Source organism: Orycteropus afer, unplaced genomic scaffold (genome assembly GCF_000298275.1).
Source record: "Orycteropus afer afer isolate SDZICR_OR568_19922 unplaced genomic scaffold, OryAfe1.0 scaffold00035, whole genome shotgun sequence".
In the NCBI taxonomy this organism is placed as follows: Eukaryota; Metazoa; Chordata; class Mammalia; order Tubulidentata; family Orycteropodidae; genus Orycteropus; species Orycteropus afer.
Genome location: NW_006921622.1, coordinates 16,840,793 through 16,854,062, shown reverse-complemented (window position 1 = coordinate 16,854,062; position 13,270 = coordinate 16,840,793). Strand labels below are relative to the sequence as shown.

The following is a 13,270-nucleotide window of genomic DNA, read 5'->3' as shown; positions in this document are numbered from 1 at the left end:
TCTCCAAAAGAGTCAAAAGAGAACCTATAGATTGGGAAAAAATATTTGGTAATGACATATCTGACAAGGTACTTATCTCTAGAATTTATAGAAAACTCCAACACCTCAATAACAAAAAGACAAAAATCCAATTAACACATTGGCAGAAGACAGGAAAAGACACTTCACCAAGGAGGATATTCAAGCGGCCAAGAAATATATGAAGAAATGCTCACGATCATTAGCTATTAACCCATTGCCCTCGAGTGGGATCTGTCTCATAGTGACCCCTCCTTGGGTTTCTGAGGCAGTATCACTATGGAAATAGATTGCCCAACCTTCCTTCTGAGGAGTGGCTGGTGGATTTGAACTGCCAGCCTCCTGGTTAGCAGTCAAATGCCTTAGGCACTACGCCACCAGTGCTTACCATTAGCTATTAGAGAGATGCAAATCAAAACAATAATGAGATACCATCTTACCCCAGCACTAGTAGCAAAGTTCAACAAGATAGAAAATAACAAATGCTGGCAAGGATGTGGAGAGATTGGGACTCTCATATACTGCTGGTGGGACTGTAAAATGGTACAACCATTGTGGAAAGCACTATGGTGATTCCTTCAAAAGGAATTAGAAATACCATTTGACTCAGCCATTTCATTACTAGATATATATCCTAAATAAGTGAGAGCCATGACAAGAACAGACATATGCACACCCTGTTCATCGCAGCACTATTTACAATAGCCAAAAGACAGAAACAACTAGGTGTCCATCAACTGAGGAATAGATAAACAAACTGGTACATACGCACAATGGAATATTATGCAATGCTAAAGAATAATGTAGAATCTGCGAACACTGCATAATGTGGATGAACTTGGTGGACATTATGCTGAGTGAAATAAGTCAATCACAAAAGGACAAATATTGTATTGGTCCATTATTACAAAAGTCAAGGAAAGGTTTATCTATGGAAGGAAATTTTCTTTGTTGGTTACCCGCGGTGGGAGAGGAGGGGAGGGTACACTGTTAGATAGGTAGAGATAAGAATGGATTTGGGTGAAGAGAAGGGCAACGTACCAAATGTGAGTGATCAATATGGTGGCATTGAGGAAGAGAAAGATATAGAGACGTACATGGGTGGTACAGACAACAAAGATGAAGCCTTTTACATACAGTACTGAGCTGTCAGTGAAGGCAAACATGGGAATACGTGTGGACAGATGGGTGGACAGGTGGAACTAGTAGGTATGTCTATGAAGTGGGGAGTGTACCCAAGAACATGTATAGGGTTGGCAGACAATGGTCTTATAAGTTTATGTGTATGATCTGAATTCCCAGGTGTATAGTGGCTCACAAGGGGCAAGGTTGTAGTCACTGCTTGGTCACAGCTAGCTACCCAGAGGGACCAAGTCGTTGAACCTGTGGGCTTGGGACAGTCACAGGGGACATCAAGCTCAACTGGCATAACATACTACACAAAACATTGTTCCACCTCCTACTTTAGCGAGTAGCAACTGGGATCTTAAAAGCTTGCAAGCTGCCATCTAGATGCAACGATGCATCTCTCCTCATCCAGAGCAAAGAAAAATGAAGAATACCAAAGATTCGTGGAAACAATTAGTCCTAGTGACTGGTATACCATCTGACCTGCAGCCTATATGACTGAGACCAGAAGAACTAGATGGTGCCCGACTACCACTGTCATCCACTTGGAAGAGGATCTATGTAGGAGATCCTGGATAGAGAGGGAGAACAATGTGGAACAAAACTCAAAATCATTTGGAGAAAAAAAAAAGGGGCAGGAGACCAGGTTTGCTGGTCTGATGGCCCCTAGCTGCCTTTCAGGTCTGAAATTGAACCCACACCAGTGGCTTCCAGCCAAACAAAAGACAAACATATGAGTTGAAAATTTACCTGAGGTAGATACACTCCTTAGAGAGAACATCATGGGAGAAAGAAGGTCTGCTTATGCACAAGGAGACAGCTCAAGGGGCAGGAGTACATGGAGGGATGGACACAGGGAAGAGGTAACTATTGGGAGGAAGTGGGAAGGGTTGCATTGTGGTAAATTGTGGTCAATGCCATGAGACAAAGTGTATGTGAACTGCTGTATGGAAAGTGAATTTGCTCTGTAAATTTTCACCCAAATCACAAAAAAAAAAAAAAAAAAAAAATCAGAAGCTTTAGAATCAGAATGCTCAGATCAGACAACAAGAGTTTTCTTTTTGGTAAGGATAAAATGAATTATTTCATGTAAAATTCTTAATTAGAATTAAGGAAGTTTGTACTATAGCCAATATTAGCTGCTATTATTCCAACTGTAGCTTTATTATTTACTTGCCATGTGGTCTTAGGAAAAGTAACTTAATCTGCTTCTTTAGATGTAAACTGGAATAATAATAGCTAATTTCATGAAGCTGTTATGAGATTAAATTATATACTACATAGAAAGTGATTTCTTTAGTGCCTTCTGAGTAGTATTGGTATTACTGTTATGGTCATGGGCTTACTCCTCATTTGGTTGCCTTCACTCTCTTCTTGTACCACAACTGACCCCCTCTAACTTCAGCAACCCTGAACTGTAAGCTTACGAACACTGGCTTTACCATAAACCCAGCAAGAAATGAGATGAATTTGGACAAGTTTTTTCCCACTACTGGAAAAACAGACCAAAATCCAAGCCCTGTTGATGGACGATTCACAAACATCCTTGTTTTTGTAGGGTATCATTTTATTTATTTCAAATCATGTTTGTACTCAGAAGAGAAACTGCCAGCAGGAGTGAGGTATTGTATTACGGGCTGGAAAACAAGGCCAACAATTCTTATCTCTTTCTCCTCCCTATTCTTACTGCAAGCAGCCCCAGTAGCACAATGGTTAAGCCTACGGCTGCTAACAGAAACGTTAGTGATTCAAACCCACCAGGTGCTCTTCAGGAGAAAGATTTGGCAATCTGCACCCACAAAGATTACAGCCAAGAATATCCTATGGGGAAGTTCTACTCTGTCACATGGGATTACTAAGAGTTGGAATTGACTGAGAGGAACATTCTAACAGCAGTTTTCAAGACTGATTTTAAAAGTAACAGGCGGTTCAAATCCACGAGCCACTCCTCGGAAGGAAGGTTGGGCAATCCTACTTCCGTAGTGATACTACCTCGGAAACCCAAGGAGGGGTCGCTATGAGTCAGGCCGACTAGACGGCAAATAACAACAACAACAAGAGGATGTGGTGAAGGTACATCCTGGCCTCAGTGCCCTTCCCTTCCTTTTATTTCTGGTTCAGGGTTGAGTGCTACTGCCCAGCCAGGTCCGTTTAGCTGGAGAAGCCTTCTGGGTACTGGCACTGCCTGCTGTATTTCTCCTCATTGTCTTGTATTTGTGCACCATCAATTACTGCTGAACAGGGACAACAGCAAGTGGATTGCCCTGGAAAGCATGGTCAGCATTGCTGTCACTTGGTTTGGCCTTAAACATCAGGAAGACTGAGAGGCAAAAGGATAGTTATAGCAGTCCCCAGAAACCAGCCCTAGTGGATTTCTCACATTTCTAGTCTTTCAAGTGGCATGGTTAGTTTCATCAATAATACTGTCGCTCAGCTTTAAAAGTAGCCCAGTAATTAAAATGGGAAAGATACAAAGAAGATTAGCATGGCTCCTGTGCAAGGATGACATGCAAATTCATGAAGCAGCTTATATTTTTTGGTGGAATATTTTAGAAAAGGATAGCAATAATGGTGGCACAACATGAAAAATGTCATCAATGTCCCTGAGCTGGGGAAGTTGTTATGTTGGTGAATGTCTCGTTATGCATGTTTTCAACACAATAGTTAAAAAGAAAAAAAAAAGCAGCCCAGTATTTAAAGAGCTACACAACTGACAATATATAAGTAGCCCAGTATTTAAAGAGCTACACAACTGACAATATATAAGATCACAGAGCTTGAGAACTAGAATACTTAAATGTAATAAAGTTCATTTCCTTTTAATCTTAAGACCTGTGCAAAGTGAGGTCAGCAAATTTATGATTTCTCCTACTTCATGGTAAAACTTGAGGTAACACATCAGATGATAAATATGCCATCTCCATTCTTATTCTAAGGAGCTCCAAGGTGGTGTAGTGCCTAAGGCATTTGGCTGCTAACCAGAAAGTTGGCAGTTCAAGCCCAACAGCCACTCCATGGAAGGAAGACTTGGTAATCTACTTCCATAAAGATTTACCACCTTGGAAACCCAATGGGGGTCACTATGAGTCAGAATTGACTTGATGCAGTGGGTTTGGATTTTTTCCCTCTTCTTACTTATTATACTTTCACTATCTCTCACAAACATACACACACAATAGGTAGAGCCTTAAACTGTTCGTATTTCAACATGCATTGATGCATTACTTCATTCAACAGATAATTAATTTTTTGGAGCACCTAATATGTTCCAGGCACTGTTCAGAGCCGGATAAAGCTGTAAATAAAACAGATAAGGTCCCTGCTCACATGGAGCATACATTCTGATGGAAGAGTTGACAATAAACATATAAACAAATAATATTAAGATAGTGTGACAATAAACAAAACAGATAATTTAAGCCACGGCTTCTGTGTCTGAACATACTCATTTTTAAAGCAGAAAAACGTTAAAATCAAGTATGTAGCACTGCTTAGTGCTTCAGGTACTATCTGATTAATTGACATAACTATACAGTGAAACCTGTGAGAACTAGAGCACAATGGGACTCTTTGTTTTTCTGGGTCTCCTAAGTTTTCTGCCTTTGACAAGGCACAGTCTTACCACTTTTCTATTGCTCTCTATTAGTGGGAAATATTTGAGTTTTCCTTCTTGGTCTGATTTCTGCCTTACACAGGTTCAGCCTTTCACAGGTTTTTTTATATTTGTTCATGTGGGTTTTGAAAATATATAAATTATATATAATTAATTCAGGTGTATAAATTAGTTTATAAAAGCTTTCTCCACGACTTAAATACTTTAAAAGCAAATAAAGGTTTAACAAATAATTAGGAAAAATAATTTCTAAAGTACATTCTGTGAATAAAAATAAAAAAGAATCACCAACTGCAAAAATATTTTACATTTCTTGACCATCTTCTGGTTGTTAATGTACCTTAAGCACTTAGAACAGTAGCTGACACATAGAAGGTACTCAATAAATATTTGCAGAATGAATAAATGAATGGATAAATGATTACTTGCCAAAGGAAAATGCTTTTATCCTATTCTCATCATTACCTTAAGATGAAATCTACATTTGTCTGCAACAAACTGAATGCTCTACAATTTGTTTGGGTAAGTAATAGCTTTAAATAATTTTTCTTACTGGAATGTTGAGTTTTTCTTAAAAGAGTAAGTACACCTGGATTTTCCCGAGAACATCTAAATGTTTCCATAATTATTATACACCAGCGAGTATCTAATCAATCATGACTGTTCTGGTCAACTTTCATGCTTCCACTATCAAATAATTTTTAAAAATGTGAATACCATTATTTGTTAGACTTAATTACATGCTAGGTATCATATAGTAGAATTGAAAGGCAAACGAACTTTGATTGTTAAAAAAAAAAAGTTCACATTTATAGACAGTGACAGCTATAAAGATGGTAGCATAGTGCCTAAGGCATTTGACTGTTAACAGAAGGCTGGAGGTTCAAACCCACCAGCCACTCCTCGGAAAGAAAGTTGGGCAATCTACTTCCATAGCGATAACACCTTGGAAACCCAAGGAGGGGTCACTATGAGTCGGATCCTACTTGACAGCAGTGAGCTTGGTTTTTGGTTTATAAAGATTTTGGAAAGGTATTTTCTTTAGAATCCTCTCGTATATGTGTCAATTTAATACAAATCAATCTATTCAATCAATATTGATGGAGACCCAGTTAAGTGCAAGGCATTGTCTTAAGTGTTGTGGGGTTATTTTGGTTGAAATAAGATTAAAAAAAAAAAAAAAAAAGCACTGCCATCAAGTCATACCTGACTCATAACGACCCCTCCTTGGGTTTCCAAGGTGGTATCACTATGGAAGTAGATTGCCCAACCTTCCTTCTGAGGGATGGCTGGTGGGTTTGAACAGCCAGCCTTCTGGTTATCAGTCAAATGCCTTAAGCACTATGCTACCAGAGCTCCTGAAATAAGATCTGGACTACATTTAATGACTTTCCATCTAGTAGAAGATATGAAAATACACATTGAAAACTTAACACGAGGCAAGTGGAAAGTGCCAAAACGGAAATAATATTTAAATTGCTGTGGAAATAACAAGGAGGCAATAACTATTCCATTCTGCTGAACTGGGACTGGTTTCTCAGTATATTTAGCACTTAATTTTGGTCTTCAGTTATGAATAGGATCTCAGTAACCTGAGGAAGAGTATTTGTATGCAGGGGTGGTAACTGGTTGTTGGAGACCAAGAAAAAGACCCCCAAAAGAACATGATTGCAAGGCACATGTTCTAATTACAGTTAAGAGATGGCAAGACCTCTCCTGTGGTTGAATGTTTGCTTTAAGCGATGGCAAGGCCTCTCCTACAGTTGAATGATTGCTTGGCTTCACCTTTGTGTTCCTGGGGCGGAACGTTGCCCCAGCAGAATGTTTGCTAACCTGTTTCCCTGGAATAATGTTTTGCCCAAAGAATAGTATACCTTGGAAACCATTCTTTAGAATCATGTACCTTAACAATCACGTTATGTTTTAGAATGAGGTATCTTAGTGATTATTTGCTAATCCTGCAAGAGATGTTAACCTTATTAATTATCTAACACATTTGGACATGGGAAAATGCCTCTGGGTACTGGAAAGAGTAAAACTTTAACTTTTAATTAATAACTGATTGTTATAAGGAAATATTTGATTTTACTGTAAAACAGTATTTGATTGAATACTTGATGGTCTTAAAGAAATATCAAGAATAATGATGTAATTGCATGTGTATGTATAAATAAAACAGAACAGATACATCAGGGGTCGCTCTTGCAGAATAATGCAGGGTGTCTGCCTGGCCCCGTTCCTTTATAAAAAACCATTAATCCTTCGTGTCGCTTCATTTCGTGACCTGTATGGTTTTGCCAGACGCGGCAACTGGTGAGTGGTCAAATCTGATAGAACATAGCACATAAGTGGGCAACTGCAGGGCCTTTTGCTAATGGACAGTGATGACCTGCAATGGCCAGAATGTACAGTGCTAAGGTGCAAGAAAAGGGGCTTTGGTGGTGCAATAGCTGAGCACTCGGCTGCTAACCAAAAGGTTGGTGGTTGAAACCCACCTAACTGCTTCACAGGAGAAAGACTGAGAAATTTGCTTAAAGATTACAGCCCAGAAAACCCTACAGGGCAGTTCTACTCTGTCACATGGAGTCATTATGATTCAAAACTGACTCAGATTCACCTAACAACAATAGTGTATGAGATCGGAGGCTGAGGGGAATGGGTAGGGAAGGGCATGATTACTGAGAAATACAGATGTCTTAACTGCTTTCAAGTTGCAAATGTGCAAAACCAAAGCACTGTCGGCCCCTACAAAACCTGTAACTCTTCTACTGTTTCTTAACTCACTGACGGACATCACAAACCATTGAGTTCACACACCAGATACCTTGGTCTCTTTTACCTCCTATATCCACTCCATCACCAAATAATGTATGTTGTTTTTACCTCCTTAAAAGTTCTCAAATCTGCCCATTTCACTCCATCTTCACTAAGAAATGATGGTGAAAAGGAGGTGACTGAAGTTAGGAACAATGAGAAATACAGGAGGAAGAAGTCAGATGTCATGAAAACTACAGAAGACAGAGTTTCAAGGAGATAATAGATTGATAAAGTTAAGGCCACATAAAAACTGAATAGGATGAAATTTAGAAAGAGCAGTTGAACTGGACAACAAAAAAGATCACCCGTTACTTTCAAAAGAATAATAACAGAGAGGGTAGAATTGGAATCCAGAGATATAATGGGTCAAAAAAGTAAATGGAAATAAGGTTCTGTGAATCTCGTGTCCCTAAGTGGAGGAAACGGCTAATATTCTTGGTTGCTGACTGAAAAGTTGCAGGTTGAAGTCTACCCAGAGTGCCCCAGAAGAAAGGCCTCATGATCTACTTCCAAAATATTAGCCACTGAGAACTTTATGGATGACAGTTCTGCTCTGACACAGATGGAGTCACCATGAGTCAGAGTAAATTCAGTGGCAACTGGTCTGGTTTCTGTGAATTGAGATTGCCCTTTTGAGAGCTAACAGTGAAAAGCAGAGAAGATTATAGCTTGAGGAGAAAGCAGCAAATTGAAAGGTGGACAAATCAGGATGGCTGAGGGCTTGATAAGCTGAGAACATGGATCCACAGCAGAAGAAGACTCTGATAGTATGATTAAACAAGTTCCATGGGAAAAAGAATTAAAAGACAAGTGGGAGGATTAAACTTGGAAAAGAAAAAGGATATTTCTACCCTAGAAATAGGAAAGAGTAGGGAGATGGGTGAAAATATAGTGAAATTTTGAAACAGAAGAAAGGAAAGTTGAATGAGTTTATGTTAGTTTCCAGCTGAGAAAAAGGGAAATGAGTATTGGAAGCTTGAACAGTAGAAACATTTTGTATAACGTCTATGGATAATGAGCTAGGAAGTCATCTGTTGTTGTTGTTATGTGTCGGCGAGTAGGACCCGACTCATAGTGACCTCTCCTTGGGTGTCCGAAGCAGTATCACTACGGAAGTAGATTGCCCCATCTTCCTTCTGAGGAGTGGCTGGTGTGTTTGAACCGCCAGCTTTCTGGTTAGCAGTCAAGTGCCTTAGGCACTATGCTACCAGAGCTCCTAAGGAAGTCATCTAGGGATAGGTAAAATAAACATTGAGCAGGCTTCAGGGTTTTTGGAGGGAACACTCAAATATTTTATGTGACTTGATGACAAGATGGAGCTCTGGTGGCATAGTGATTAAAGCATTCAGCTGCTAACCAAAAGGTCAGCGATATGAACTCACCAGCTGTTCTGTGGGAGAAAGATGAAACAGTCTGTTTCTGCAAAGATTTACAGTCTTGGAAACCCTATGGGGCATTTCTATTCTGTCATATAGGGTCACTATGAGTTGGAACCGACTCAATGGCAGTGGATTATTAGCCACGACAAGAAACCAGCATCTTTGGGTTAGAGTGAGGCCAATGGGTGTCTGGGTGCATTAGTAAGGGTCTTTCCAGGAAACAGAGAGCATACTCCAAAGAGTGATCAAACAGAGTTCTTTTTGAATTTCAAAATAATTGTATTGAGTGAAAGGAGTCAGACAGTAAAGAATATACATGGTATGATTCCATTTCAATAAAATTCTAGAAATTGCAAAGTAATATGTAGTGACAGAATAGTTGGTAGTTCCCTGGGTTTGTGTTGATGGAGAGCATGGTTTACAAAGGGTTATGAGGAAACTACTGATGGAAATGCTCATTGCCTTGGTTATTGTGATGTTTCATGGGAATACGTCTATCAATACTCATTAAATTGTACACATTACATATGTGCATTACACTGTATGCCAATTATATCTCATTAAAACAGTAACAAACAAACAAAATATAGAAAATTTTGAGACTGATCATGCATGTGGATAGCAGCCCAGATGAGACTTTAGAGAGTATTTTTATTATGTCTTTAATACAATGTTATATTCATGACACTATGAGAATGTTATTTCCAAGGAGACTAGCACATCCTGTTTATCTTTGGGCCTTCCATTCTGCATGGACAGTGATTCGTACAGAGTTGCTGCTGTTGTCAGATGTTGTCCAATTGATTTGGACTCACAGTGACCCTATGTACAACAGAATAAAACATTACCTGGTCCTGTGGCATCCTCACAATTACTGCTATACTTGAGTCTGTTTTTGCAGCCACTGTGTCAGTCTATTTCGTCGAAGATCTTCTTCCTCTTCATTGAATCACTACTTTACCAAGCATGATATCCTCCTCCAGGGATGAAGTTTTGCCAGTGTTGCCTCTAAGGAGCATTCCGGCTGTACTTCTTTCAAGACACATTTGTCCAATCTTCTGGAAGTTCATGGTATATTGAATATTCTTCACCAACACTAAACTTCAATTGCACCAATTCTTTCTCAGTCTTCCTTATTCATTGTCCAGCTTTCACATGCATATGAGGTGATTAAAAATACCATGGCTTGGGTCAGTTGCACCTTAGTATTCAAAGTGACATCTTTGCTCTTTAACACTTTAAAGACTTCTTTTGCAACAGATTTGCCCAGTGCAATATGTTGTTTGATTTCTTTCTTTATTAAAAAAAAAAATTTATAGTGATTAGGGTGAAAGTTTACAGAGCCAATTCCAGATAGCAGTTCACACACATTTTGTTTCATGACATTGACCATAATCCCCACGACTTAACAGCTCTCTTCTCACTTCCGCCTTGTAGTTACCTCTTCCCTCTGTCCTTCCTTCCTCTGCATTCCTGCCCCCTGAGCTATTGCCTTGTGCAAATAGGCATCAGAGTTTTTTTTTTTTTTTTTTTAATAGGCGCTATTTACAAAAGCAGGAGACCCTGGGTGGTACAGTTTATACACTCAGCTGCTAAACTAAGGTCTGTAGGTTCAAGTCCATTCCAAGGCACCATGGAAGAGAAGAAAAGCCAGGCAATCTATTTCTGAAAAAACACCCAATGAAAACACTATGGAGCATAGTTCTGCTCTGACACACAGAAGTTAGAGTTCACTTGGCAACTATTTATTTATTTACAAACGTGTGCGGTGGACAGTTCCCTGGATGGTGCAAATAGTTCACACTTGACAAGTAACCTGAAGTTTAGTGACTTGAACCCATGTAGCAGCACCACTTAAGAAAAGCCTGGTGATAAGATTCTGTAAAGTTTACAGCCAAGGAAGTCCTACAGAGCAGTTCTACTCTGTCACTTGGGGTCACCATGAGTTGGAATCAACTCAATGACAATGGGTTTTCACTGTGGGCAGGGATAAGGGGAACAAGCAAGGGATAATGAAGCCCTGCCTATAAGCAAGAAAAAGCTTTCTTACAATTGAACAACAGTTTTCTCTTCTTCTAAGCCCTCAACACAGAGTATTTAATAAAATCTTAAATCTCTATTTCTGAGGCATAACCTCCACTGCTACTACCTTGATCTTTAAGACAACATTATTTCTTACCTTGATTATGAGGAATAGTGAAAATAATTTTTTATACATATTTTAGATATATTATCCCCCTGATCAGAACCCTCTAATGGTTCCATGGCACTCAGGAGTAGCATATATAATCTGACCCTACATCCCACTGCCTCTATGACATTATCTCCTAACACTACAGTCCTGGCTCATTCTTTTCCACCTAGTTGCAGTGCTTGTCACATCCAGCACACTCCAGCCTCAAAGCCTCTGCCCCAACTCTTCCCTCTGCCCAGACAGCTCTCCTAAGAGAGCCAAGCTGTTCTTTGGGAAGTCTGACTACCCTTTATAACATTACAATTACATCCCACCTTAAGACTCCCAATCCTCATTACTTTGCTCTATTTATTCTTCAGCATGCACCCAGAGATGCCTCAGACGAAAGGCCTGGTGATTTATTACCTACCAAAAGGTCACAGCCCTGAAAACCCTATGGAGCAGGTCTATTTTGCACACACGGGGTCACCATGAGTTGGAGCCAACTCCATGGCAACTAACAACAACAACATACATCACCATCTAATATACCACCAAATTTACTAATTTATTCTATTTAATATCTAGGTCTTCTCACTAAAACAGGATTTTTATCTGCTGTCTGCTATACCCCATAGACCAGATCACAGCCTCACATATTTTCTAGAGAAAGGAGTGAATGTTTTGCTTTTATTAAATGGCCATCTACTGTGGGGCCAATAAAAATTATTTTAATTTTATTTTTAGCTCTGCTTATAGTTGGGAGCTCTGGTAGCATAGTGGCTAAGGCACTTGACTGCTAACCAGAAGGCTGGCGGTTCAAACCCACCAGCCACTCCTCGGAAGGAAGATGGGGCAATCTACTTCCGTAGTGATACTGCCTTGGAAACCCAAGGAGGGGTCGCTATGAGTCGGGTCCGACTCGACAGCACATAACAACAACAACAACAACTGCTTATAGTTAATTGATACACTCAAGGAAAAAGTACACATAGGTTTCAAGATAACTTTATACTGTTAATATTTTCCATTTGCTTTCATTTTATGGAATTGGAGTCCATTCTTGTCACTTTATTTAATGTTCAATTTCAGTAAGACCTGGAGAAAGCAAGGTCAGAATCCTTCTATACGATTTTCTTTTTTGTTCTCTTGTGAAAAGTACAGCTTGTTAACCAGATTAAATTTTTCATTTACTCTGTAATACTGGAGAGACATAGTTTCAGACTATAAATGTTTTCTTTCTGTGTTGTCAAAGGTCATAAATGCCCTTAGGGGTTGTTATTATAGCTTCACTTATATTTCAGTTCTACACATTGAAAACAGAAACAACTACTGCTGCCCTGCATCCTTACTATTCATTTGTACTATTGTGATAGAACAGCTTTATTTACTTTAACTTTAGTTAAAAATACTTTTGTAAATATCAAGCTCTATCATTTAGGGCAATAACCAATTCAGGAGCCACTGGGACAGTCTGGTAATCCTTTGCTAAACAGAAATTTAATCAATGGCTTTGTTTTAGTTTCCTTATCCATCTTTAAATTCCAGTAACAGAGTCACATCTGGTGGAACAATGGGAGTGCAGGTTTTCACTGATGTGCCCTAGAAGGCTGTTGTCGCTTTCCAGTTGTCCCGATTCATGGCGACCCTATATATAACAGAACAAAATGCTGCCTGGTCCTGCACCACTCCCATGATTGGCTGCACACCAGAGCATGCTGATCCACAGAGTTTTCAATGGAAGATTTTTGAAAGCTGATCACTAGGTCTTTCTTCCATCTTAGTCTGGAAGCTCCACTGAAAAGTCTTCAGCATCACAGCAGCCCAAGCCTCCACTGACAGGTAAGTGGTAGCTGCACGTGAGTTCACTGGCCAGGAAGTGAGCTGGGTCTCCCCCACAGAGGGTGAGAATCCTACCACTGAACCCACTGCTGCCCTGAAAGACTAGTTTTTATTTGACCCTTTGGCCCAGTGTGTTGTTTAACGATAGTGAGGATGTAGGCACTCAACCTGGCCAGCCATATCACCAAAATCAACTCTAGTAATCACTAGAGTGACAGATGTCATAGCTACCTAGACCCACCCACTACATTTTAATTGCTCTCTTCATTTATGCAGCTCTTCCTCTTTCAGGAGAATATA

The 13,270-nt window shown here is 39.6% G+C and overlaps 1 protein-coding gene and 1 non-coding gene across 2 annotated transcripts in view; one reads left to right on the top strand and one right to left on the bottom strand.

The window, feature by feature from the left end:
• MYO3A (myosin IIIA) overlaps positions 1–13,270 on the bottom strand; it is a 360,696-nt gene that overhangs the window by 236,640 nt on the left and 110,786 nt on the right. The window lies entirely within an intron of this gene.
• On the top strand, positions 3,580–3,683 carry LOC122149609. The gene has a single exon (XR_006163232.1). It is a non-coding gene; the product is annotated as a U6 spliceosomal RNA (small nuclear RNA).